Source organism: Suricata suricatta, chromosome 13, assembly GCF_006229205.1.
Source record: "Suricata suricatta isolate VVHF042 chromosome 13, meerkat_22Aug2017_6uvM2_HiC, whole genome shotgun sequence".
Classification (NCBI taxonomy): domain Eukaryota; kingdom Metazoa; phylum Chordata; class Mammalia; order Carnivora; family Herpestidae; genus Suricata; species Suricata suricatta.
This window is the reverse complement of record NC_043712.1, coordinates 84,970,300-84,976,299: the sequence shown is the minus strand read 5'-3', so window position 1 is coordinate 84,976,299 and position 6,000 is coordinate 84,970,300.

The window sequence follows — 6,000 nt, the reverse complement described above, 5'->3', positions numbered from 1 at the left end:
AAACTATCAATAGAACTCCCCTATGACCCAGCAATAGCACTGCTAGGAATCTAGGGATTTACCCAAGGGATACAGAAGCGCTGATGCATAGGAGCACACGTACCCCAATGTTCACAGCAGCACTGTCAACAAGAGCCAAATCATGGAAAGAGCCTAAATGTCCATCACCTGATGAATGGATCAAGAAGATGTGGTTTATATATACAATGGAGTAATACATGGCAATGAGAAAGAATGAAATCTGGCCATTTGTAGCAAAGTGGATGGACCTCGAGGGTGTCATGCTAAGTGAAATAGGTCAGGCGGAGAAGGACAGATACCATATGTTTGCACTCATAGGTCTAACAGGAGAAACCTAATGGAGGACCAGGGGGAGGGGAAGAGGGAAAGAGAGTTGGGGAGAGAGAGGGACGCAAAACCTGAGAGACTATTGAATACTGAAAACAGAGGGTTGAAGGGGGAGAGGCGAGGAAGGGAGGTGGAGGTAATGAAGGAGGGCACTTGTGGGGAAGAGCACTGGGTGTTATATGGAAACCAATTTGACAATAAACTATTAAAAATAATAAAAACAATAAAACCTAAAAAAATGTTTAATTAATGTGGAAAAAAATTCAGATTAAAAATTCAGTGGCAGTTAAATTCAGTTGTTTAACCTCCCTCATCTCTGATGTTTGTATTTGGTCTTACACTTTAAGGAGAGTCATTCTTTCCTTACAAGTAGTACTTGAAAGTTCCTTGAAGGCAAATAATTGAGCTCAGACTTTCAAAATCATAATTTATTCGGAATAGGTAATATGTTCACATGACTCAAAAGTCAAAAGGTCCTGCCAGTAAGACTCTCCCACCAGGAACCCACTATTCCACTCCAAAAGCAACCAGCTTTTTAACAGCTTCTTATTCGTTCTTTCAGATAAATTTTTTGCATATATAAGCAAATATGCATCTACATCTTTTCTTTTCAAAAAAGATAAATTTGTATCTGCAAGGATACATAGGGTACATAATACACAAAGTAAGTGTACACAGTATACAAACTAAGGACCTAGTGTACAAAGTGTTCACAGTATATAAAATACAATGTACAAAGTGAGCACATACCTTCCATACCTTTTTTCAGTTTAACAGTAACTACAGCTCAGGTATCTGTCTCACATCAGCACAGAAAGAACTTCCTTGTCTGTTTATGCAGCTGTCTCCCATTCTCTCGTTTGGAGATGACACCCCATTCATTTAACCAGTTCCCGAATGATGAGCATTTGGGTTATTTCCACTTGGGTTATTTCCAGTGTTTTGCTATCACAAACAAAGCTGAAATCACTGCAGCTTTAAAACCCTTTTTAAAATCAAAATTAATTTCACATTTAGTATTCATTCACATAGCCTTCACAGTGTCATTTTTCACACGTGAGAATAGAACTGTAGGGCACGCGTCTGTAAGAGGAATTCCTGGGTCATCTGTCATTCTGTTGATAGCGCCAAATTATCCTTTTCAAGGTTGTACCAGTCTACATTCCCACTAAAATGTAAGGATTCGCAGGTTTTCTCCCATTGTTAAATTCATCTGGAGGGGAGGGGACGGGGGGAGGGGGGGAGGCAGCAGCTGCCCACACAACTATGGTCTAAATATCTGTGTCCCCCCAAATTCACATGTTGATATTCTAACCCCCCAAGATGGTGGTGTTAAGATGACGGGGCCTTTGGAGGGCTCTTGGGTTATCAGGGTGAAGCTCTCGTGAGTGGGATTAGTGTCCCCACGAAGGAGACCCCACAGAGATCGTCTGCCCCTTCCACCATGTGAAGATGCCACTAGAAGGTGACAGGTACAAGCCAGGAGGAGGATCCTGACCAGAAGACAACCATGCTGGCACCTTGACCTTGGACTTCACAGTCTCCAGAAGGATCAGAAGTAAACGTGCTGTTGACAAGTCAGCTGCTCTGTGGTTTTTGTTAGAGCAGCCTGAGCGGGCTGAAAGCACAAACCATCAGAGGTAGGCGTCTTCTCCGTTCTCCAGGGTCCAAGCTGAACCTGGCCTCGTTGGTGAAAGCTTCCAGGCACCTATGATTTCCTCCCTCTGCTGCTTTATAACATTTGCTGTCCTCAATTCTCACTGTCCTGGGGCATTTTCTTACAGTCTCATGTTCTGTAACGTTTGAATTAGGACTTAATTCTTCTTGAACTTATGCCTCATGTCTTCAGTTAGACTGTAAGTTCCTCGAGAGCATCCACATTTCACATCTTCGACTCGTGTGTGATGCCTGGTAAATGCCTGGCCTTGAGAAGCTGTGACCCATGGAGACGTTGGGAATGGAACTGTGAAAAAAATGTGAGTGGAATTTCAAGTATTAAAGTGGCACTTTTGGGGCGCCTGGGTGGCTCAGTAGGTTAAGTGTCTGACTTTGGCTCGGGCCATGGTCTCACAGTTTGTGAGTTTGAGCCCCACATCAGGCTCTGGGCTGACAGAATGGATTCTGTGTGTCTCTCTCTGCCCCTCTCCCCCGACTCTTTCTCAAAAATAAGTAGCATTAAAACCCTTAGGTTACAAAGAGGGAGAACAGAGGTAAAGGGAAATACAGGAAGCAAAATCAGATCAACATGCTGACATCTGCCACAATCCTGACACAAAGCCTTCTTCTGGTAAACCCATTTACTTCTTGAGAATTTTCTTTCCCCAAAATGGACACACTGGAACACAGTCCTAACTCGGTTTCACCACCACTGTAGTCATCCCCAGGAATCTCAAAGCACTCAAATCTGTGATCCTTCTGCTGGTCTCCAGCTTGGAGATTCACCCCCCTTTGCCTCCCCTTGAACCAGAATGTGGCTGCCCGTTGTTTTGGGTGCAGCCTTGAAGTGGGTGTCCCTTCTGCAGTGCCTCGGGTCTTCACATTTAGTCTCCTCTCCCGATCTCGACCATCTCCTGGTTTGCAATCGGGCCGAAAGGCTCCACGGAGGGGCTCAGTCTTGAGGCCTGCATGAGATTTCACTCCACACCCCGGCTGCTCCCCGTCTCCCCAGCCCTGACTCTCATGTTCTGCAAGAGACTAGAGAGACCACACTGACTGGAGGGATGAGGCTGGGGATCTGTGTTTACTGGTTTTCTTCAATGGAGACAGATATCCTGAACTTCCTATCCATTCGATTCCTTCTATACTACAGAATCTGCAATCAGATCATAAATTGATGAAAAATAGAGCTAACATACGTCAACTTCATAACAAGTAACAAATCAAGAGGTGTAGGGGTGCCTGAGACACTCAACAGGTTAATAAGCACCTCTCTTTATTATTATTATTATTTACTTAGAGGGAGAGAGAGAGAGAGAGAGAGAGAGAGAGAGAGAGAGAGAGAGAGAATACCAAGCAGGCTCCATGCTGTCAGCACAGAGCATGATGTGAGGCTCAATCCCACAAACCATAAGATCATGACCTGAGCTGAAATCAAGAGTCAGATGCTTAACCGACTGAGCCATCAGGCGTCCCAGGCATCTGACTCTTGATCTCGGCTCAGGTCATGATCTAACAGATCATGAGTTCAAGCCCTGCGTCAGGTTCCATGCTGACAGTGAGGAGCTTGCCTGGAATTCTCTCTCTCCCCTCTCCCTCACTTGCATGTGTGTGTGTGTGTGTGTGTGTGCGCGCGCTCTCTCAACAAATAAACTTAAATTAGAAAAAGAGAAACAAAAAAAATTATGTTTCAGCCAATTTGGCCACTTACTTTCCATTCAAAATTATGTCATGGTAGACTTATATACATTACTTTTAAATGACCACTTGATATTTTCTGTTGAGGGAAAAGACATAAGCAAATAATCAGCAAGAATTACAATAAAAACTACTGTTCGGTATATCTCAACAGCACCCCATGGTATTAGATGAGCTCACATAATCCCAGGGTCTAGCCTGAAGTACATGCCCAATAAGTGGTAGTTATCATGACTGTTAATGGTAAAACCTCACCACTAACAATTGTTTCAGTTTCCTCAAACTTTCTTTTAAAATACAAATAACTCTGAAAATATTTAAATTATAATAAAGGTAAACTGGTTTACTAACTTCCTTGAAACTCTAAGGGCCTGGAATAGAGAAAAATTATAAAAATGGAATATATCTGTCTTCACAAATTTGGCCAGGGATGGCAATTGTGCAAAAGTTAACTTTTAATTCTAACTTTTAAAATAGTAATAATCTACATTTTCTAAAATATTTATTTACTTATTTAATATTTAGATAAAAATATATTTGTTTGGAGCACCTGGGTGGCTAAGTCAGTTAAGCGTCTGACTTTGGCTCAGGTCATGATCTCGCAGTTCGTGGGTTCAAGCCCCGCATCAGGCCAGAGCCTGGAACCTGCTTCAGATTCTGTCTCCATCTCTCTCCACCCCCCCTCCCCTGCTCATACTCTATCTCTTTCTCTCTCTAGAATACAAATAAATATTAAAATATATGTATTTGGCCCACTTGCAGCAGAGAGTTGCATACTTGTAAAAGGGAATGAAGTAAAACTTTGATGAAAACCTATGATCCATTTTTGGGCTTCTTTTATAATGTGAGCCCTTCCAATGTCACAAAATTCCAGCCAGAACCATGACCACCACAGTCAGCCAGGAAGACTAGGGGGACATCCTGATGTCCAACACCCATTTTTATCACTTTGACTGCCAAGCAGCTGGCACAAACATCATTATTTCTACAAGGTTACTGATAGTCTTTCTTTAAAACCACCTAGAATCTAACACAGATTCTTAGAAATAGCTATCATCATCTTTTGACAGTGAATGATTCAGAGAAATCTTCCCAAGTCTCTTTGCAGTGAGCGTGATGACTCAGTGATTGAGCCCCACACTTCTTTGAAAGATTAAGTGTTGTCCTGGTTGTTTTAAACTACAAATCTTTTGGGGACTCAGAGTGGCTCAGTCGGTTAAGCATCTGACTCTTGGTTTCTGCTTATGTCATGATCTCAAGGTTTCATGAGTTTGAACCCCACGTCGAGCTCTGTGCTAACAGTGTGGAGCCTGCTGGGATTCTGTCTCTCTCCCTTTCTCTGTGCCCTTGCCCCCTCCCCCCACTCACGTGGTCTCTGTCTCTCTCAAAATAAATAAATAAACTTAAAAAATAATAAAATAAAATAAAATAAAATAAAACTACAAATCTTTTTCGGGCCCCAGCCTAGATCAGGCTTTACTCCTCTACTTGACTTTGCACTAAGATGTCTCACTTCCTTGTCAGACTAGAATTCGTCCAGCTTTACAGGCATTGGCGTGCGTGTCCATGTTTACTGTTCTGAGAAGTGGACTCTCTGAGAGGAAAGCCCCTTCAGTTTCCTTATAGCTGTCTGTTTTGTTTTGTCTTGTTTTTTTAAGAGAGAGTGAGCACAAGCAGGGGAGGGGCAGAGGGAAGGACAGAATCTCAAGCAGGCTCTGTGCCATCAGCGCAGAGCCCGATGCAGGGCCTGAACTCACAAACCTTGAGGTCACGACCTGAGCCAAGATCAAGAGAGTCAGACGCTTCACCCACTGGGCCACCCAGGCGCCCCTCCTCACAGCTGTCTTGAGGGCCACTCCCACTCTCTCGCCCTCCCTCCCTTCCTCAGATCCTCAATTAGTCTGCCACAATTTTGACTCTTTTCTTGGTACTGTCCTAAAAGGAAGCTATCAAATGAGAGGGTGAAAACTTTCAATACATCCTTTTAAAACAGTCCTCAGATAGACTTCACCACAGAGCTCAAGAGTACGCTGCGTCAACGGCAGCCACGAGAAAGCCGACGAGGAAGCCGGCTGCGGCCACTCGAAGCAAGTGTTCCCGCCAGGATCGGCAGCTGGGCGTGGTTTTATAAAACCTAGAAAACAAGACAACGGACCGGGGCACCGAGGAACAAAATAAATATTTTATTAAATTAATGCAGGTGTAAACAATGACATTAAAATGCAGAACTTAGTATCGTCCCTGACGATGTGTCTTTTACAGTGAAACACAAGACAAAGATGCAAAGTGCCTTACAAA